The sequence below is a fragment of the Myxocyprinus asiaticus genome, chromosome 36 (assembly GCF_019703515.2).
Source record: "Myxocyprinus asiaticus isolate MX2 ecotype Aquarium Trade chromosome 36, UBuf_Myxa_2, whole genome shotgun sequence".
NCBI classification, from domain to species: Eukaryota; Metazoa; Chordata; class Actinopteri; order Cypriniformes; family Catostomidae; genus Myxocyprinus; species Myxocyprinus asiaticus.
Window position 1 is genome coordinate 33,202,186 of NC_059379.1, and position 22,011 is coordinate 33,224,196.

General features: G+C 38.9%; 1 protein-coding gene across 2 annotated transcripts in view; it reads left to right on the top strand.

The window, feature by feature from the left end:
• The window catches only part of prkg1b (protein kinase cGMP-dependent 1b), a 282,644-nt gene that overhangs the window by 161,739 nt on the left and 98,894 nt on the right, over window positions 1–22,011 (top strand). The window lies entirely within an intron of this gene.

The window sequence follows — 22,011 nt, forward strand, 5'->3', positions numbered from 1 at the left end:
AGAGCTCTACCTGCTGTATCAAACTTATAATTATTTTTCATAAATGTAGTTCAAATGTAGTTTAAAAGATGTGTGCTACCGTTTTTAATACTGCACGTATCTGGGGGCCTGGTTAGCTCATTGAGTATTGACGCTGACTACCACCCCTGGAGTCGCAAGTTTGAATCCAGGGTGTGCTGAGTGATTCCAGCCAGGTCTCCTAAGCAACCAAATTGGCCTAGTTGCTAGGGAGAGTAGAGTCACATGGGGTAAATTCCTCATGGTTGCTATAATGTGTGGTTCTTGCTCTCGGTGGGGCACGTGGTGAGTTGTGCGTGGATGCCGCGGAGAATAGCGTGGGCCTCCACACATGCTACGTCTCCACGGTAACACGCTCAACAAGCCACGTGATAAGATGTGCGGATTAACGGTCTCAGACGCGGAGGCAACTGAGATTCGTCCTCCGCCACCCGGATTGAGGTGAGTCACTACGCCACCATGAGGACTTAGAGCGCATTGGGAATTGGGCATTCTAAATTGGGGAGAAAAGGGGAGAAAAAATTAAATAAAAATACTGCATGTATCCAGACGTCTCGCTTCACTGAAGCGGTTCATGCGTCCATTTGCGTTTGCTTTTTCGGAGATCTAAACAATTTAATTTCCCTTAGATCCAGGCATCCAGGGAGCATCCAGGGAGCAACCACTCACCGAACAACAACATGGTTCACATTTTAATAAAGATATTTTATGACAATCGTGTTAGCGTTATTAAAGTTAATCGTGTTGAACTCATTATGAATGAAGTGGCCTCCCACTGTTGTTTTGAATGAGGATGCGTTCCATTCTGAAGTGATCATCCCTATGCCTTATTCCCTTCAAATACTTTGCCATCCACTCTGAGAGCTTTGAAAAGCTAAAAGGTGTGGGGCTCAAAATTAAGAGTCATTCCGAATTTAATTTTTAAGTCATTTTTTTTTTGGAAATTCAGTTTGAAGTGAACTTACAGCATAAATATCATGATTGTTCTTCCTTCAAAGTATCCTTCGGAGGGTGATTTATGCCATTTGGAACGCAGTCTGATTTCGACACTTAGCAGGAATTGTTCATGGAATAAAAAGATGTAACTTCCTTAAATCTTCTTGAAATGGTCTATATGTCAACTTCAGAGTTCCAGAGGAGACCCCAATAATGTGTCAAACTGTGTGTCAAACAATTTGATAAAAAATAAATAAAACAGACTTTCCATAGCTTGGTATTATTTAAAAATTTCACAACTTAGTCCTAGTCCCGCTGTCACCATATGAGGACATCAATTTTTAGAAAAACTATTCTCTCTCTCGCTCTCTCTCTCTCTCTCTCTCTCTCTCTCTCTCTCTCTCTCTTATATATATATAGTTTGTTTTTATGGTTAGAAAAAGGAAATAAATCATAAAGGTAAGAAAAAAATACCTTTAAAATCAAATCCAGAAGGCAAATATTGGCCCTTAATGTAAAAGTTTATTTCTGACACTGGTAAGAACTCATGCACTTCTCATCAAATTCATCCAAGACCAAATTATCTGAACCATACTATCCACATTAATTGTGTAGCTCTTCTCTTAATTTGTGTTCTCGTAAGTAATTTATGGAGAAACTTCTGAGACAAAGTTGATATTGAAATGAACTGACTTGACACTTATCTCAATAAAATAATAGACATGGGATTATTGACTCATAACATAAGAGGTATAGTATCAATAGGTTTCATATACTGTTGGCAGAAATGTTTTACATCCCTTATAGCCAAAGTGATGCTTATCAGAGAAAAGCAATGGCATGGCATGAGCTCTTGTGCCTGCTGCGTACTACCGGGAATTTTAATTGCAACAGAGTCAGGTGCTTTTATCTCTCATATGATTTGCAATATTAATCTCTATTTCTTGGTCAGACTCATTTGCAGACAGTACTGGGAACTGAAAATAGTCAAGGGAATATAGTATGCAGGCTAAGCCAAAAATGAATCTGACCAGCTTAATTTGTCTGCTGATACAGAAAAGCCCATCTGAATCACTTGACACATTCAGGTGAATCCAAGGCTGCAGTCTGATCTAACATATAAATCAGCAAGTGTGTGCCGATTTTTCTCTAGCCGAAATCGGTATAGGTTGACTGATTTTGAAAACACTGCCTCCAGAGGCTAAAGTGGTATGTGTTTCAGAGCATATAAACAAGTGTGACATCCATTAATATCTAAAAGAGGTCACCAGAAGCCAGTTGCAAAAAAAACATTTTCAGCTGAACAGGGTGTAAAACAGTGAAAAGAAATGCTTATTTTATTTAATCTACCCCACAACCAAAACCCAAATCTAACCCTAACCATTAGTAGAGACAAAATGCAATGTTAGGGACAAAAATGCAAACTCCTTATCATGCTTGTGATTGTTTATACAAACATAATTACTTCCTCGTTTGATTGGGGATTGATCTGTGGTCTCCTATGCAACTGACGCAACGCACTACCAGTCGAGCCATGAGAGAAAGTAATCGTTGCCGAGCCGTTCTAAATATGTCCGATGGGAGATAGGGCATGTCAGTGAGTCGGCATACTGTTGCCGATCCTAAGGTAACAGATTTTTCAGAAACAGCATGCCGACTTCCTGTGCGATCATGTTAAAGGCTGATGGAAATTATAAGTCTTGCATAATCTCAGCACTTTGAATGGTATCTGTGTTAAATTTGTGACGTATGTATTTGATAGGTGACTTCCATTCTTAATTAATGCTGACAATGATGAACAAACTGGCTGTAATTCATATTTGTCTGTGGAGCTGAAATGATTCTGAAAGAGTTCACAAGGGTTCTTTTCATGCCATTTTTCTTTGGTTTGGCCAGAAAACATCAGTGTCCCAAGTTAACAGTCTGTTATGTTTTTAAGTTAGTATCCATTGTTACTAGGTCTGTCAATCGTTCAAAATGTTTTATCAAATTAATTAAATGACGTGCAAATCAAATTACTAACAATAAATCGCATATATCAATATTCAGGGGCGTGCGCTAGGGGTGGTCTTACCAGGCTTAAGGCCCGGATGTTTCAGGAAAAGCCCAGAATGTTTTTATAACCTTGTACTAATCACAGCGTTTTCATACGCGCAATAAAATAAAGTCCTTTAGAACCGCTATTCTGCTCGCTGTGCATCAAACAGTCTCTCCTTTTACATTCATTCACTCCTGACAAGAACTGCCAACTCAGACAAGAAGTACTGACCGACCAAAATACGCACGGCACACACACAATTTGGGTCAAATAGTCGGTTTTGTGTCATATTAAACTATTATTTATCTATACTTTTCAGAATTGAATGGATTATAAAGATATTTATTATCTAAATTCCTCTCTGCCATTTTCTGAGCTCATCACTGTGCATTATGGGATTGCCTACCCGGGGAAGGATACATCCGATGCTACCTTAAAATCAGTAGTGTAGTAGTGTCTGAAGAGGTGAGCATACTGTGAATTTATGTAGGAACTAATTGCTGGATTTCCCAAATTTAATAGAATTAATTTTCGAAAGATTAAATATTCCTTATAATGTATTTTATACAGTATATATATATATATATATATATATATATATATATATATATATATATATACAGGGTTGGGAGGGTTACTTTTTGAAATGTATATTCCATTACAGATTACAGAATACATGCTGTAAAATGTAATTTGTAACATATTCCGTTAGATAACTCAAGGTCTCCTCCCATGCCCACGCCCATGGAGGTCGTTCCCGAGTCTCCTCCCATGCCCACGGAGGTCGTTCTTAAGTCTCCTCCCATGCCCACACCCACGGAGGTCGTTTCCAAGTCTCCTCCCATGCCCACGCCCACGGAGGTTGTTCCCGAGTCTCCTCTCATGCCAACGGAGGTTGTTCCCGAGTCTCTGCTCATGCCCACGACCACAGAGGTGGAGAGTCTCTTCCCATGTTCGCGACCATGGAGGTCATTTCCCATTCATCCAGGACTCTTTGTCTCTAGCCTCCCACAGCTCCACCTTCCATAGCTTGGCCCCTCGAGCCTCCCACGGCTCCGCCCCAGAGACTATTCCTCCTGCGGCTCCGCCCCCAGAGACTATTCCTCCTGCTGGCTCCGCCCCCAGAAACTATTCCTCCTGCAGCTCAGCCCCCAGAGACTATTCCTCCTCCTGACCCTGTCTCAGCCCTGCGGCCGCCTCCCAGGACTCCTGACCCAGTCCCCACCTTGAGGTCTTCTCCCTGGTCACCTGGCTGTCCGCCTGATCTGCTCTGGTCTCCTGGCCGTCCGCCTGATCTGCTCTGGTCTCCTTGGTCTCCTGGCCGTCCGCCTGATCTGCTCTGGTCTCCTTGGTCTTCTGGCCATCTGCCTGATCTGCTCTGGTCTCCTTGGTCTCCTGGCCATCCGCCTGATCTGCTCTGGTCTCCTGGCCGTCCGCCTGATCTGCTCTGGTCTCCTTGGTCTCCTGGCCGTCCGCCTGATCTGCTCTGGTCTCCTTGGTCTTCTGGCCACCTGCCTGATCTTCTCTGGTCTATTTGGTCCTCCGAGCCTGCAGCGTTGCCCTGGCTCACCATCCCTCCAGCTCTGCCTTGGTTTCAAGCCTCCCTGACTTTGCCTTGTTCCTCTGCTCCCCTTGCCCCTTGTGCCCCCACAGAACTACCTGTTTTTCCCCCCACACCCCTTGGACAATTTAATTTTGTTTTGTTTTTGGAGCATCTGGAATCATCTCCTTAAAAGGGGGGCTCTGTCACATATTCCCTGTTGTTTGTTTTGACTTATGTTGAAATCCTGGTTTAGTTTCCTGTTCCTGTTTCCTGTTAGTTTTGTAGTCCTTTGTAGTTTCTTTTCATGATTGGTTTTCCCCAATTGTTTCCCCAGGTGTTCCTCATTCCCTTGTTTTCCCTTGTGTATTTAAGCCCTTGTTTTCCCCTGGTTTGTTGTCAGTCTTCATCTCTATTATGCTGGGCTTTGTTCCCTGTTTTGTTTCATTATGTTCAGAGTTATCTGGTTTTTGTTTTATTTAAAGGCTGCATTTAGATCATCATTCCTCTCCAGACGTGTCTCAAATATCTTATGCAGTGTTGTTTCTAAAACAAGATAAATCAAATTGATCTTGTTTTAAGGATTTTTAGATATTTTTACAGGAAAACAATACAAAAATTATCAAGAATGATTTTTGCCCTAATATCAAAGGTCTTACTAGAAAAAAGAAATTATGATCTAAAGTGAATTTTCTTGATAAAAATATGATGGTGCCTGGTAACATGTGCATGTAAAATGGTTAGAAATAGCATTTTAGCTTGGCGTGAAGCTGACATTTTACACAAGGTTTATTTCTATTTCTTCTGCTCCAAACTTACTTCTCTGTCTGCTCGTACGAATGTAACACATCATAGGAAATTGTTTCACCGCTGTTCAAATGCACTTTGGATTGCATCATTTATATGTATAAATGTTTTCCATCTGAAAGGACTAAATATTAAATGAAACAAATCACAATAAAATGCAAAGTAATCTCTTCAGTTATCAAAATACTTTTTGAACGTAACTGTATTCTAATTACCAATGATTTAGATTGTAACTGTAGTGGAATACAGTTACTTGTATTTTGTATTTTAAATTCATAATCCCATTACATGTATTTGGTTACTTCCCAACCCTGTATATGTATATACACCGTATATATGCTTCATTATATTCAAAATTAAATTAGGCACAGAATATGAGTCCACCCTATTTCACCAAGGTCCACTCACCTGGAGATTTCTGGCCTTGCCACTGGACTGTACATTATCCCTTACATATACAGTATATATACTGGCGGCCAAAGGTTTGGAATAATGTACAGATTTTGCTCTTATGGAAAGAAATTGGTACTTTTATTCATCAAAGTGGCATTCAACTGATCACAATGTATAGCCAGGACATTAATAACGTGAAAAATTACTATTACAATTTGAAAACGTAAACTGCTTCAAAGAGTTCTCATCAAAAAATCCTCCACATGCAGCAATGACAGCTTTGCAGATCCTTGGCATTCGAGCTGTCAGTTTGTCCAGATTTCACCCCACATTTCCTGTAGCACTTGCCATAGATGTGGCTGTCTTGTTGGGCACTTCTCACACACCTTACAGTCTAGCTGATCCCACAAAAGCTCAAAGGGGTTAAGATCCAAAACACTCTTTTCCAATTATCTGTTGTCCAATGTCTGTTTCTTTGCCCACTCTAACCTTTTTATTTTTGTTTTTCTGTTTCAAAAGTGGCTTTTTCTTTGCAATTCTTCCCATAAGGCCTGCACCCCTGAGTCTTCTCTTTACTGTTGTACATGAAACTGGTGTTGAGCGGGTAGAATTCAATGAAGCTGTCAGCTGAGGACATGTGAGGCATCTATTTCTCAAACTAGAGACTCTGATGTACTTATCCTCTTGTTTAGTTGTACATCTAACCTTCCACACCTCTTTCTGTCCTTGTTAGAGCCAGTTGTCCTTTGTCTTTGAAAACTTTAGTGCTACAAATATGTGATGGACTGAGTTGTACAATTTCATGGTCTATTTCATCCATCATATTAGTTTAAATATCCCTGATCCCTAGCATATTTGATTTTGTCTCAATATAGTCAACATTTTCAGTTAGAAATGGCTTTTTGTAGTAATGTGAGTCTGATAAATCATTTGTTCTTTTTAATAATTGCACATGAATTTCAAGAACTGACTGTTCACTTGCTGCATAATATATCCCAACCCTACGATAGGTGCCACTGTAACAGGTGCCATATATACTGTATATATATATATATATATATATATATATATATATATATATATATATATACATACATATATATATATATATATATATATATATATATATATATATATACTGTATATATGCTTCATTATGTTCATAATTAAATTAGGCACAGAAAATGTGTCCACATCGTTTCACCAAGGTCCACCTACTTGGAGATTTCTGGCCTCGCCACTGGACTGTACATTATCCCTTACGTATACAGTATATATATATATATATATATATATATATATATATATATATATATATATATATATATAAAGTCTTCACAGATTTGCACCAATTTCTTTTAATGTTGTCTGTACAACCATTCACAAACAGACACTTCTATGCATTTATTTGAATTGAGTTTTTACACCATTTTATTAATTAGGTAATTTCATATTCACCTGCCATGAAAATAGAATGAACTGGGGTCAGTATTGTCAAAGTGGGCGGTTCCTGGCCAGAATAAGCAGCAAACCAAACCAGACATTCGGATGAAAGTCAAAAGTCATCCATTCTGTCCACTTTTTGTACTGACTGAATATTTAGCTGGTTGTGTTGCATAGCTGCAGCTAATTTTAGGGATGGGGGATGCTCATTCACCTATTGTTTTATTTATTTATTTTTAGGGGGCACCAAGCTCGATTGGATTTTGACTGACAAAATGTAGATATGTGAATAAAGATTTCTGCCACAGACATTCTTTTTTACATGCAACACTCATTTAATTTAATTACTGAAGGTACAGATATGTTTTTGGAAGTTCAGATAATCCTTTCAAAATCCCCTTTGCTCAAAAACCTTAGTCTGAATGGGCATGACGCCTCTTGGGACACTGATAAAAAAGCCCCACAGCAGAATCAATACATACTGTTAGTGTGGAGGCGTCCCTGTCGATACGTCTCTCTGGGTACCTGCAGTGCTAAATTGCTTGGCTTTCAGTTGAGATACTGATGGTCTAAGGTAGTAATTGACCCCAAATGTGACCTGCATTTTTTTGTGAAATACACAGTAAGAAACAAGACACTATGTGCAGATTAACTCTTGATCATATCTGTAAGATGCTACACCAGGTCATGCTGCATTATACTGTGTCTTAACCAGGCACAATGTGACAGGTTCCCTGCGACAAGTCGACTTTCTATCTACTGTATATGTATTTTGTCACTTACCTAACTTTGACCACATGGTTATGACATGGTGTTACAGTCTTCCAATATCTTATGGAATCTTACTGATGCCTTATTAAATACTTGTCCATGAGGCACAGAAGATCTCTGTACTTCAATGTAAACATTACATTGACAGATTGCATTATAGGTTAAATACAAATACTTAGACAAGGCTGCCTGTACTGCTAATGGTATATTTAGTAATTGCACACCTGTGTAAAATGACAATGGCAGGGCAAAACTGTTCATGAGAGAGCATCAAAGAGCATTTGATCAGTACTCTTCATTCTTACCAGAGATAGAGATAGATTTATGACTGCATAATCAACATGTCTTCTAATCAATATCATAACAAGAGATCAAAAGAAATGTGTTATAATCATTCAGAGTGTAAAGGCTTCATTGAAATAGATTTCTGCTCATCAGTGGATTTGCTAAATGCAAATAACAGTAGAAACAACAGCATCACTCATTATCAGGCCACTCAGAGAGAGAGAACCACAAAGACTTCATTTTCTGTCTTCCAGTGAAAAGTGGAAGCACTCAGCCAGTGTTTGACTAGGTGTTTCCTAAAACAAGGGAAATGGTTTTGATTTGGATTCATGGATAATTGGAAGCCTTAAGCTTTGTGGCACATTCAGATTAAACAAAATGTGTTGGTCCAAGAGCAGCCAAGTGGAAATGTTATGTTTATTTTATATCAAAATGAGCCAAACAACCTGACTAGCAGGGGCGGACTGGGACTAAAAAGTGGCCCTGGACTTTATGGCCCAGAGCGGCCCACCAAACCCAGCCCGCAACACACTGGCTCACTGATTAAATTTTCAAATTTTTATGTTGAAAAAAAGACATTTCTATTGACTGTAGTCATGACAATGGGCCCCCAATTGTCATAACTTTAAAACATATAAAACCACTGTAAATGTGATGAGTGGATTTTTTTAGAGAAAGCACTAAAAATAAGTACTTCAGACAAAGATAAGACAAATAACATGTCAGAAAACGTATTTACATACAGATGTTAGATTAAAATGTATATGAAAGTACAAGGGAAAGTGTGTATATTAGGTGCTGTGACAAATTAGCATTTCTTCAAAGTTTTTTAAGATCTTAATCACCTTTCAATTTTTTTCTAGAAGTGCAAATAAACTATTGTCTTAGTTGTATATGAGGTTGTGGAAACAAGTATAATAATATATTATATACGTATATATAGCTATATAAGATCATAAAATGTTGTTTAAAATAGTTAGATGAAGAAAGTGTTACAGCAGGACACTGATGACAATGCTTAAAATTTCATGTCAATTACTCACATAAGAATGTTTAAATGTTTATTAAAAAAACAAACAAAGAAAACAAATTTGGCCAGAATATGTACATATATAAATACACAAACATAAATATATGTAAAAGAAAAATAAATAAACATACATCTTAAAGTGTAGATCTTTGCAGATATTTTGCAGATTAATAGCTCATATTTTCACTCTATGTGTACTTGTACTTGTAATCTGATTATGCATTACAGATTACATGGAATCCATTACTACCCATCACTGTATGTATAAAGTATATATATATATATATATATATATATATATATATACATACAGTATATACATATATACTGTATACTGAACATAATCAGATGCACAGGTAGATGTCTAAACCTGTTGGGCATTACTGCCTACCGTACTTCCGCCAGTGCCTTTAGTCATACAGCTACGGGGTCATCAGCCGAGAGCCACCTACTATGGATGTTTTGCCTCATTAATCCTGGAACATCTCCTGGTGGTGGGGCAATGGTTAGGGATGTCTCCTTGCCACCCCCCGCAGCTGGAAACTGGATCCTTTTGATTGCCTCACGTTCTTACTTTCCCATCAAGACATTCCTCCTTTCCCATCTAGACATACCATGCAATCAGGGAACTATCTACATCCAAGGCCTCTTCTCTGTAAAAACAAGCTATCAATCTCTGCCTACCACCCGTCCAGTGACTATACTTCAACCAATCCTCCAATAGATTAAGTAGGAGAGTGATGTGAGAGGCGAGCAGAGAGACTGCATCAGCCTCCCCTCCAGTGCCTAGCTTAGCATGGTTTTGTTCCCCCACTCAATCCCTCTCCAGAAACCCCTGGATAAGGACAGTGTGGGTCAGCGGAAATAATTCCTTCCCACCCCTTTTCGTCTTCCACATACTACCTCACCACATATTACAGTTGTTCCCTATTCCTAATTTCTAACTTCCGCACACTCCATGTTTCATCTTTCCTTCTTAACGATAGCCAGAAGCACCCTTTTTCTGATTCTTCTGCCATTTCCTTTAGAGACTTCTTCAACACTGATCAAACGATGCCAATTTCTTTCAACAGGTGCTGCATTAATGATAAACCCTCGACACCCAACCTCCACGGGGTAAGTGGCAGCCCTCCATCCATTTTCCCTGAACTCGGCTCCAAATCAGCATATTTTAGCTTCTTCCTCTCATATGCTGCCTCCAGTCCTTCTTCCCATGGGACTGTAAGTTCAATGATTATGACTTTTCTAGCTGATGCCAACCATAACACTATATCCGGCCTCTAGGAGGTAATGGTGATCTCAGAAGGAGATTTTAACTGCTGGCCAAAGTCGATCACCATTGACCAATCACTTCCATGTGCCAGGATTGACCTTGCCTCCTTCCATGTAGTGCCTTGTGTGGAACCTCCCTTTTTGACAAACTCAATGTACTTCCTCTGAGGAGCATGATGACTTTTGTTTGCCTTTATTATACACACCTCTAGGATTTCTGCCAGCTTTCACAGAACCTGATCATGCAACCACCTGGAGCGTCCTTGTGCGAATACAGTCTTGCACCCAGCCTACATGTGCTGCAGATTTGCCTTTGGGGCCTCATAGAGGGGACAACTCTCCACTTTGGCCCATGCCAAAAGCTCTTCCAGCCTTTTAAAAAGTCTGTTTGTGCATGCAGCAGTCTGGGGCATGCTTGTGACATCATCCATAATGTTGCACAGTGCTGGCAATCTTACCTCAGATTGCATACAGATTCCTAGGCCTTCTGTCTGGGACCAGTTGGGATGATCTTGAATGCAGTTGTGAACAGGATGGAATAAATTGAACATTCCATCGCAATTCCTTTTTTCAGTTGGTGCCAACCAGTTGTGTACCCCTGTGTTGCTTGATATATTTTCAGGTCCCTATAGGAACTACCTATCAAGCTCTTAATACACTCTGATACATGGAAAAACTCCAGTGCATAGCTGACGAGCTGGTGTGGAATCAATCCATAGGCATTTGCCTGGTCCAGCCAGACTACATGGAGGTCTTTCTTGTCTCTCTTTGTGGACTGGATCTGCTCCCATATTACTGACGCATGGTCCACACATCCAGGAAAACCGGGTACACCTGGCTTCTGGCAGCTTGTGTCTATGTGTCCATTCTTCAGGAGGTAATCAGATATCCTCCTTGCTACCACTGAAAAGAAAATATTTCCCTCCACATTCAGTAGAGCAATACTCCTAAACTGACTTATGTTGGTGGATTCCTGTTCTTTGGGTTTAAAGATGGCCACTGCCCTTCACCATTCCAAGGTATATGCACTGCTTCTCCCAGGCAACTCTCAGTAGTCACCATAACAATTTAAGAACTATTGGGCACCTCTTATACAACCTATAAGGTATTCCATTCGGGCACACGGCTGAAGTGCCCTGGCTTTTTCTACAGGCGGTTTTACACGGGACGTGGTAGGCAGCAGGCTTTGCTTGCGATCTTGCTGCTTCTCGTTTGTACAGGCTTTTTCTATTCATTCGAGAAGTGGTGCGAAATGCGCTAGCAGAAGTGCAATAATGCCACCCACTGCTTCAGCTCAGATACTGCGTCTATGAGGCGATTATTGTAAATATTGTATTAGTTTTCAAAGTGAGTTTTAAGTGATTGCACTTAAATACCACTTTTTTTTCATAAAATGTTTATAACTATGAATACTGTAATAAGCTATATTTATATTAATGTAAAATTATAATATCAAGGCAAAAAAATTTAATTACATATATATATATATATATATATATATATATATAAATATATTATTGAGTATATATATATATATATATATATATATATATATATATATATATATATATATATATATATATTAGTAAACAATATAGTAAACAACATTAAATGTATTTTGTTAAAGACCAAAAGTAAGTTAAAATGAAAATTCTGTCATTATTTACACACCCTCATGTTGTTCCAAACCCATATGCCTTTCTTTATACTGGGGAACACAAAAAGGGATGTTAGCCTCAGTCACCATTCAATTTCATTGAATGAGAAATACCAAATGCAGAGGCCCTAGGCAATTGCCTAATCTGCCTATAGCTAGTGTAACGGCAGCCAGCTTTTCCGTACTGTGCAGTATGTGTAAACCTCACTCCCCTGGCCTTGAGGCACACTAGCGACAATCACTAAAGGCTATAGCCTTTAGTCTCCTCATTAGCGTGCCTGCCTCCCATGCCGGAAATGCTGGTTCGAGTCCCGTTCGGAGCTGGTCGAGCAGGACCGGTAATAGTGGTACTGTGACACTGTTGAGTGGGGTGAGTGTAACGGGACCCAGCTGGTACGTGATGTGCAGTGTGTAAACCTCACTCCCCTGGCCTGAAGAGGCACACTAGCGACCGATGCTAGAGGTTGTAGCCTTTAGCCTACTTGTTAGCCCGCCCGCCTCCCATGCTGGCAACGTCGTTTCGGATCCAGCTCGGAGTGGGTCTAGCATGACTGGTTATACTAGAACCCTGTTCAAGAGTTCTCCTTTTGTGTTCAGTGGAAGAAAGTAGGTCGTAACAGGTTTGGAACAACATGATGGTGAGTAAATGATGTCAAAATGTTTTATTTTAATTTTTCATTCAATTTTAATCCAGACATGTTTTCCACACAGTTTCTTGTTTAATGAAAACAAGGATGAATGATTATTTGGATCATTTTCATTATTTTAAAAACTGTCAAAATACATGGCTACTTTTGTTTGTATTCTTCAAGCAGTGTACTACTACTTTCAATGTACTTTTCAAACTACTTTTGTTTCTTGCTATTATCTTCTGCTCGTTTTTGCCAGTGATGACGCTGCATTCACTTTTATTTATGCCCTCAACAACAGCAGACAATAGGCTGAAGGATGAATTGATGAAAAATTGTAGTTGAGTTTTAAATATGAGACTGTTGAGTTGCTTTCAACCATCTGTATGTTGAGGTTTTAAACACTGTAAATTATAATCTCTCAAACCTCGCTCCAAAAATGTGCTTGACATATTACATACAATATATATTACACCTGACTGTTATCTTGTGTCTCAAAATTAATTTATTATGGAAACATGCAGATAGGGATATAAATAAATATTCTGTTACAGCAGATATCCAAAATAAAGCATTTCCATTACACATAAATAATCTAAATATGACCATATTCACTCACTCATTTATTAATCAATTCAATTAGTCACAGCGGCGCATGAGCACAAAAATTTTTGGTACGCATAAGAACATTTTCACGTCAGTGTCTGCCTTTATAACTCCGATTTGTTCCTCACTTTTGAAGTTGGATCTAATCCATGGAATTTAGTATCAAGTCTGATCGTACATATGTTTTATAAATGAGGCCCAAGATGTAATAAGCTGCCTGTTGCTGTTGTATTTCATATAGCATCACCATAGTGTATGTACTTTGTTGTGAAAATTGTATTTTGTGAGGTCTCTCTCGTAAAATCATCATTTGAGCTCGCCATGTGCATTGGGGATACAAATGATGTGTCGCAAATTAATTCTGGTTAAAATGAGGTCTCATTATGTGGGAAACATTTGTGCTGCTATTTCATGTGATTGGATGGGATGGCATTCAACATTCTTGTATTTTGGTCACTATGCAAAGCTTTATTATCTTGTATTTTGTTCTTCAGATAGCCAGCAGGTAATTACAATTTTTGGAGAAGAACTCAATTTAGTCATCCAGGGAAGCTATTTTCTAGTCATGCCAGCATAGCTCCTATTTACTTGAATTGCGATAGACTGAATCTCCACAACTGTTGGTCAAAATTACTTTTCAAACTCAAATAACCAATAAAATCAGACAATGAACATGTAATAAATTTAGCTTCTTTAGCCCAATTCACACAAACATGCATATTTTAGTGATTAGGCCTGTCACGATAATTATGTTATCCACTTATCGTACGATAAATGGACATGACCTCGATAATTTTTGCTGAACTCGATATTGCCCATTGTGTTTACATGCGTGTTTGTTTACATAAGAATGAATGTCACCAACATTTTAGCCAGTCACACTGCTTAAGTCCTCTCATCTGCTCTTTGTGTCGGGGGTCAGGCAGCTCCTCCACACACACACACACACACACACACACACACACACACACACACAGAGAGAGAGCAGACAGCAACAGGTGAAGATTACGTGTTACTCAAGGCTTATAGGTGTTTTAATAGGTGTTTTTCCCGATGACTGCATAATTCCAGCCAGAAAGTTTGGAAGAATAAGTCCAAATGGACTTGGCTTCAAAGCCGCATTCCACAGCTCCAGGATGGGAACATTTTGGCTTTAAGCCGAATGAGAGAGAAGTGCCCATTAACATGAACGTGCCAATATGTTGACTTTGTTTATAAACATGTTTAAAATCAGTGGCAATGAAAAGTGGCAATACAACTCAGGGCTCGACATTAACTCTTGTCCACTTGTCATTTTTGCAAGGGCAAGTCAAAGTTGCCTGACTGAAACCTTAAAAATGAAAAAAACAAAACAAAAAAATGAACGGGTTTATTTGTGATTTAGCGTATGGTTGTATAACTTATTAAAATACATTTTATTTTCAGCAGCCATCACTCCAACACCTTATCCTTGAGTAATCATGCTAAGTTGCTAATTTGATACTAGAAAATGTCTTTGTGTTTGTTTTTGAGTTGCCACAGTATGTGATAGACTGGCATGTCTTAAGGTCAATATTAGGTCAAAAATGGCAAAAAAAGAAACAGCATTCTCTAGAAACTCGTTAGTCAATCATTGTTTTGAGGAATGAAGTCTATACAATGCTTGAAATTGCCAAAAAACTGAAGATTTCACACAAAGGTATACACTAGAGTCTTCAAAGACAAAGGACAACTGGCTCTAACAAGGACAGAAGAGATGTGGAAGGTCAGATGTACAACTAAACAAGAGGATAAGTACATCAGAGTCTCTAGTTTGAGAAACAGAAGCCTCACATGTCCTCAGCTGACAGCTTCATTGAATTCTACCTGCTCAACACCAGTTTCATGTACAACAGTAAAGAGAAGACTCAGGGGTGCAGGCCTTATGGGAAGAATTGCAAAGAAAAAGACACTTTTGAAACAGAAAATCAAAAAGAAAAGGTTAGAGTGGGCAAAGAAACACATACATTGGACAACAGATAATTGAAAAAGAGTGTTTTGGATCTTAACCCCACTGAGCTTTTGTGGGATCAGCTAGACTGTAAGGTGCGTGAGAAGTGCCCGACAAGACAGCCACATATATGGCAAGTGCTACAGGAAGCGTGAGGTGAAATGTCACCTGAGTAACAAACTGACAGCTAGAATGCCAAGGATCTGCAAAGCTGTCATTGCTGCACGTGGAGGATTTTTTTATAAGAACTCTTTGAAGTAGTTTAAGAAGTTCTGAACATTTCTTTCAAATTGTAATAGTAATTTTTCACGTTATTAATGTCCTGACTATACATTGTGATCAGTTGAATGCCACTTTGGTGAAAGTTCCAATTTCTTTCCGTAAGAGCAAAATCTGTACATTATTCCAAACTTTTAGCCGGCAGTGTATAAACAACAAAGCTGTCAACGTTGCAAAGCGCATAAAATTGGAGCGATCCAGATTTGCATTCTTTCATATCGTGGCACTCCGTCATAAGTCATAATACTGCACCTTTGACAAGAACTGCAGAAATAGCAAAAATGCTTTGTGTAATGCTACCAGCTACAGGATGAAGAGAAATGTTTAAACAACTGTTACATCTCTCATCTCAATCTCTCTGGAGCTTTTTCTGACATATACAGGTATTCTCTGCCATATGAATCAGTAAATTTTAATATGTAATAATATACAAACATAAAAATAAAATGGTAATATAAACACTATAATATTAACAATATACATAAAATGTAATATATTATTTGTCTTTAAAATACATGGGTCAGTCTAAAATATAATGAAAATAGACAATCTACATAATCTAAAAAACAAAATGAAAAAAAAAAATCTTAGAACTGTAATACTATACTATATTTATGTTGGTTTCATGTGGTTTTGAACATACCAAACATTTTGAACGCATCCAAATTTTTTATTTAATAACTAAAACATCATAGTTACTTGCGTAACCTCCGTTCCCTGATGGAGGGAACGAGACATTGTGTCGATGTAGTGACACTAGGGGTCACTCTTGGGAGCCCGAGACACCTCTGGTCTTTGATAAAAGGCCAATGAAAATTGGCGAGTGGTATTTGCATGCCACTCCCCCGGACATACGGGTATAAAAGGAGCTGGTATGCAACCACTCATTCAGGTTTTATGCTGAGGAGCCGAGACAAGGTCTGGCCATTTCAGCGGGTAGTTCAGCGTTGTGGCAGGAGGGACACAACGTCTTGTTCCCTCCATCAGGGAACAGAGGTTACGCAAGTAACCATGACGTTCCCTATCTGTCACTCACTCGACATTGTGTCGATGTAGTAACACTAGGGGTCCCTATACAAAACGCCACAACTGGCTGAACTGTGTTACGTGAACTGGCGGTGTGTCACGGGCAGACAACTGTGTGCCTCGTAGCCAGCGCAACAGGCCGACACATAACCTCCCCCAACATAGTTATGAGTGTCGAATGGCCCTTTGGGGACAAGTCGACTACCCAAAAGATAGAGACAGGCTATCAGCTTCCACTCTTTTGGGAAGGCTTTCCACTATACTGTATATAGTAACATGGCTGCAGTGATTTGCTCTCATTCAGACACAAGGTTATCAGTGAGGTCAGGAACTGATGTTGGTCAATGGGGCCTGACTTACATTTGCTGTTACAGTTCACTCCAAAAGTGATCAGTGGGGTTCAGGTCTGGACTTTGTGCAGGCCAGTCAATTTCTTCCACGCCAGACACAGTAAACCATTTCTTTATGGACCTCACTTTCTTCACAGGGGCATTGTCATGCTGGAACAAAAAAGGGCTATCCCCAAACAGTTGCCACAAATTTGGAAGCACACAAAGCCCAAGCCATTACATAAAGAAACATTAAAATTTTTCTTTACTGGATTTAATGGAGTAACCAAATTCATTAATTAGAAGGGGGTGTCCACAAACTTTATATATATATATATATATATATATATATATATATATATATATATATATATATATATATATATACAGTTGAAGTTAGAAGTTTACATACATTATTACAAAACTAATTTTTTAACCACTCCACAGATTTAATATTAGCAAACTATAGTTCTGGCAAGTCATTTAGGACATCTACTTTGTGCATGACTCAGGTAATTTTTCCAACAATTGTTTACAAAAAGATTGTTTCACTTTTAATTGACTATATCACAGTTCCAGTGGGTTAGAAGTTTACATACACTAAGTTAACTGTACCTTTAAGCAGCTTGGAAAATTCCAGAAAATGATGCCAAACCTTTAGACAATTAGCCAATTAGCTTCTGATAGCAGGTGTACTGAATTGGAGGTGTACCTGTGGATGTATTTTAAGGCCTACCTTCAAACTCAGTGCCTCTCTGCTTGACATCATGGGAAAATCAAAAGAAATCAGCCAAGACTTCAGAAAAAAAAAAAAAAAAAAAACGTGGACCTCCGCAAGTCTGGTTCATCCTTGGGAGCAATCTCCAAACGCCTTAAGGTACCACGTTCATCTGTACAAACAATAGTACACAAGTAAAAACACCATAGGGCCACACAGCCATCATACTGCTCAGGAAGTAGATGCATTTTGTCTCCTAGAGATTAACGAAGTTTGGTGCGAAAAGTACAAATCAATCCCAGAACAACAGCAAAGGACCTTGTGAAGATGCTGGAGGAAACAGGTAGACAAATATCTATATCCACAGTAAAACGAGTCCTATATCGACATAACCTGAAAGGCTGCTCAGCAAGGAAGAAGTCACTGCTCCAAAACTGCCATAAAAAAGCCAGACTACAGTTTGTAAGTGCACATGGTGACAAAGATCTTACTTTTTGGAGAAAAAGTAAAACATTTAACTTTTTGGCCATAATGACCATCGTTATGTTTGGAGGAAAATGGGTGAGACCTGCAAGCCAAAGAACACCATCCCATCCGTGAAGCATGGGGGTGGCAGCATCATGTTGTGGGGGTGCTTTGCTGCAGGAGGGACTGGTGCACTTCACAAAATAGATAGCATGTTCATGAGGAAGGAAATTTATGTGGATATATTGAAACAACATCTCAAGACATCAGCCATGAAGTTCAAGCTCAGTTGCAAACGGGTCTTCCAAATGGACAATGACGCCAAGCATACCTCCAAAGTTGTGGCAAAATGGCTTAAGGACAACAAAGTCAAGGTATTGGAGTGGCCATCTCAAAGCCCTGATCTCAGTCTGATAGAACATTTGTGGGCAGAACTGTAAAAGTGTGTGCAAGCAAGGAGGCCTACAAACCTGACTCAGTTACACCAGTTCTGTCTGGAGTAATGGGCCAAAATTCCAGCAACTTATTGTGAGAAGCTTGTGGAAGGCTACCCAAAACATTTGACACAAGTTAAACAATTTAAAGGCAATGCTACCAAATACTAACAAATTCTATGTAAACTTCTGATCCACTGGAAATGTGATGAAAGAAATAAAAGCTGAAATAAATAATTCTCTCTACTATTATTCTACAGTATATATATATCAGAGTCAATTCTAGAGACTGTTGTGTGTGAAAATCCCAGGAGATCAGCAGTTACAGAAATTCTCAAACCAGCCAGTCTGGCACCAACATTCATCAATGCGATTATCTAATCAGCCAATTGTGTGGCAGCAGTGTAGTGCATTAAATCAAGCAGATACGCGTCAGGAGCTTCAGTTAATGTTCACATCAACCATCAGAATGGGGAAAAATGTGATCTCAGTGATTTGGACCGTGGCATGATTGTTGGTAACAGACGGGCTGGTTTGAGTATTTCTGTAACCGCTGATCTCCTGGGATTTTCAAGAGATCAGCAGTTCTGTGTTCTGTGGACAGAAACACCTTGTTGATGAGAGAGGTCAACAGAGAATGGCCAGACTGGTGCGAACTGATAAAGTCTACGGTAACTCAGATAACCGCTCTGTACAATTGTGGTGAGAAGAATATCATCTCAATGCTATTCTAAAATGTGGGTTGGCACTGCTTTGGCAGCACGAGGGGGACCTACACAATATTAGGCAGCTGGTTTTAATGTTGTGCCTGATTGGTGTATATATATATATATCCATGTTCTTACCATAAAATGAGCTTGTATTAAATGAAGATAATTACAGTGCAGTATACACCATTTATATTCAGTTAGACAGTCTTTTTATTTCTGATGAGTACCATTATACTGTATATGCATATCAAAATGCTTCCAGAGTTTTAGAGTAGCGCTGTATATAAATCCTATTTACATTTCCCATGACTTATCTTATAAAACATCAGTTTTCGTAGCAAGTAAAGTCATAGTACAAATTAATACATCATGGCAAACATATTAAAGTTTAGCACCCAGGCAGTTAACTTATTATCTGAACTTTTATAATAGTTTCCAGTGCCCTGATGCATCTCTTCTGTTGACTAGTGATGGGAAGATTGGATCATTTTACTGACTTGGATCTTTGAGTCTCGTTCAGCAATATGAACTAATCTTTACTGAAATCATTTCGTTCAGAAATTCGAGCAGAATTAAATTAAAATGTTAAATTTTCAATAGCCAAATCCCCCTCAACACATCTACTTATGCAAACTTTGATTATAGTCCCAAAAAGGAAACAAATTATAATGCAGCCAAGGACAAATTATGAGAAACAGAAAGATTAGTTCATCTCTGGACTCTTCTTGTCAGAGTCGTTCGTACTTTTGTTACGTGACAGCCGTATACGCTATGTAAATGGCTGTCACATGACAAAAGAATGAATGACTTGGACAAGAAGACTCGAGAGGTACACTAATCATTTCTGTTTCCTGTGTGAACAATGCATAGCGTATACGGCTGTCATGTGACAAAAGAACAAACAATTTGGACCAAAAGTGTTGAAAAGTAAACTAATAATTTCTGTTTCCTGTACAGCGTCTATGCGGTTTTCACATAACAAACGAATGGGGGTTGCGCAATGCGCATGCGTGACCAACACAAAATGAACGAATCACTCTCTGAGACTACTCATTCTTCTGAGTCACATAAAAGATTCGTTCAAAATGAACGAATCATTCATGAACGACCCATCACTACTGTTGACTTACATTACAACATGTCTCCTTGTTGACCATTTCAATATGGCAGCACCTCCTGAAAACACATCTTTGAAGGCAAGTAATATTTTGGTAATGTTGTGGAGTGACAGCCATTTATGCTTCTGTCATTACAGAAAAAATGCCTTATACCTCTCCAGCTATCACTGCATTCCCAGGCAGCAAAATCAATTAGGCTGAGACTAAAGTCAATTACAATGTCTCCAAAACACAAAGTTTTTTGATTTAGTTAAAGTAGGCACTATGGGAAAGGTGAATAAACAGTTTCTATAAATCACTCTGAGGAAATGACTGAGAATGTGAATTGCCTTCTAATTGTTCACAGGCCCTCAATTTGTTTTCTTCACAAATTTCTGTTAATAATTTAGAAAATAACAGATTTAGGGTATAGTCTGGTTTAAAAACGTGATTTTTAACATAAAGCAATAAGACACAAGAGACGATGTCAAAGGCATGGGTTTGGGTGGGACTATCTGTTTGGTCTGCTGATAGCAGACCTTGCCATTGATAACTACATGATGATAATGCTGGATCATCCTATTTCAAACCGTTGGATTACCCCAAGCAGTGCTTCAGCTTTATGCAATAGAAATGCAATGAATAGCTAGACATAAACACACACAAATATATACACATCATGCTTTATGTCTCGATACAGAGTGATCTCACAGTGAAATCGAAGAGTATGTTGAATGTATGTCTGGGTGAAATGTCCACAGAGGAGTGCCAAAAGTGAGTTGTGAAGCAAGTTATTTTCAGGCTGAAATACAGTGAGGAGGAAAGCATATTTTATAAAATGTACCCCTCAACCCAAATCCCAAACCTAAACATAAACATCAGAGGAGTAAAAATATACTGTAAGATGGAAAAATCCAACTTTCAAATCACGCTTGTCACTGATTATGCAAACACGATTAATTCCTGGTTTTAATGCAGTATCGGAACCCAGGTCTCTGACGCTGCGGACACAACACACTTCTGGTCACACCACTTGGGAAGGTAAACATGATGGGATAGATGCAAAAATGTCTTATAGAAGGAGGAGATGTAGCTTGTCCGTGCATCGGCATAAGGTAGACATTCCTTGGGTACCGGAAGTATCAGAAACAACATATCGACATCCTGTGTAATCATGTTGCTTGATAGGGACCACCGATTAACTTCTATTGCTAGTTATGTTCAGTCATGACAACTCTTGGAATGGTTTAACATGTTAATGTGGTTATGTCATATTGCTAGGATTAGGTCTTGGCGAACTAGATTTGGTACACTGCTGCTGCTGCTGCTGCAGAGCAAGTATGAAGACTTGCTTGCTGTATGTTACTGCTAGAACATACACAGAACATACACAATCCATCGTCAGTTATTCCTTGCCAATGACAGCCTAACAAATACAACATTTAGTCACTTTAGCTTTTTCCCTCATGGTGACCACTGGGTTGCTCCTTACACTTAATTTTTTTCAGGTTGTACCCTATATTAGTAAGCAAATAAGACCACGTATGTTCCGTGGTCAA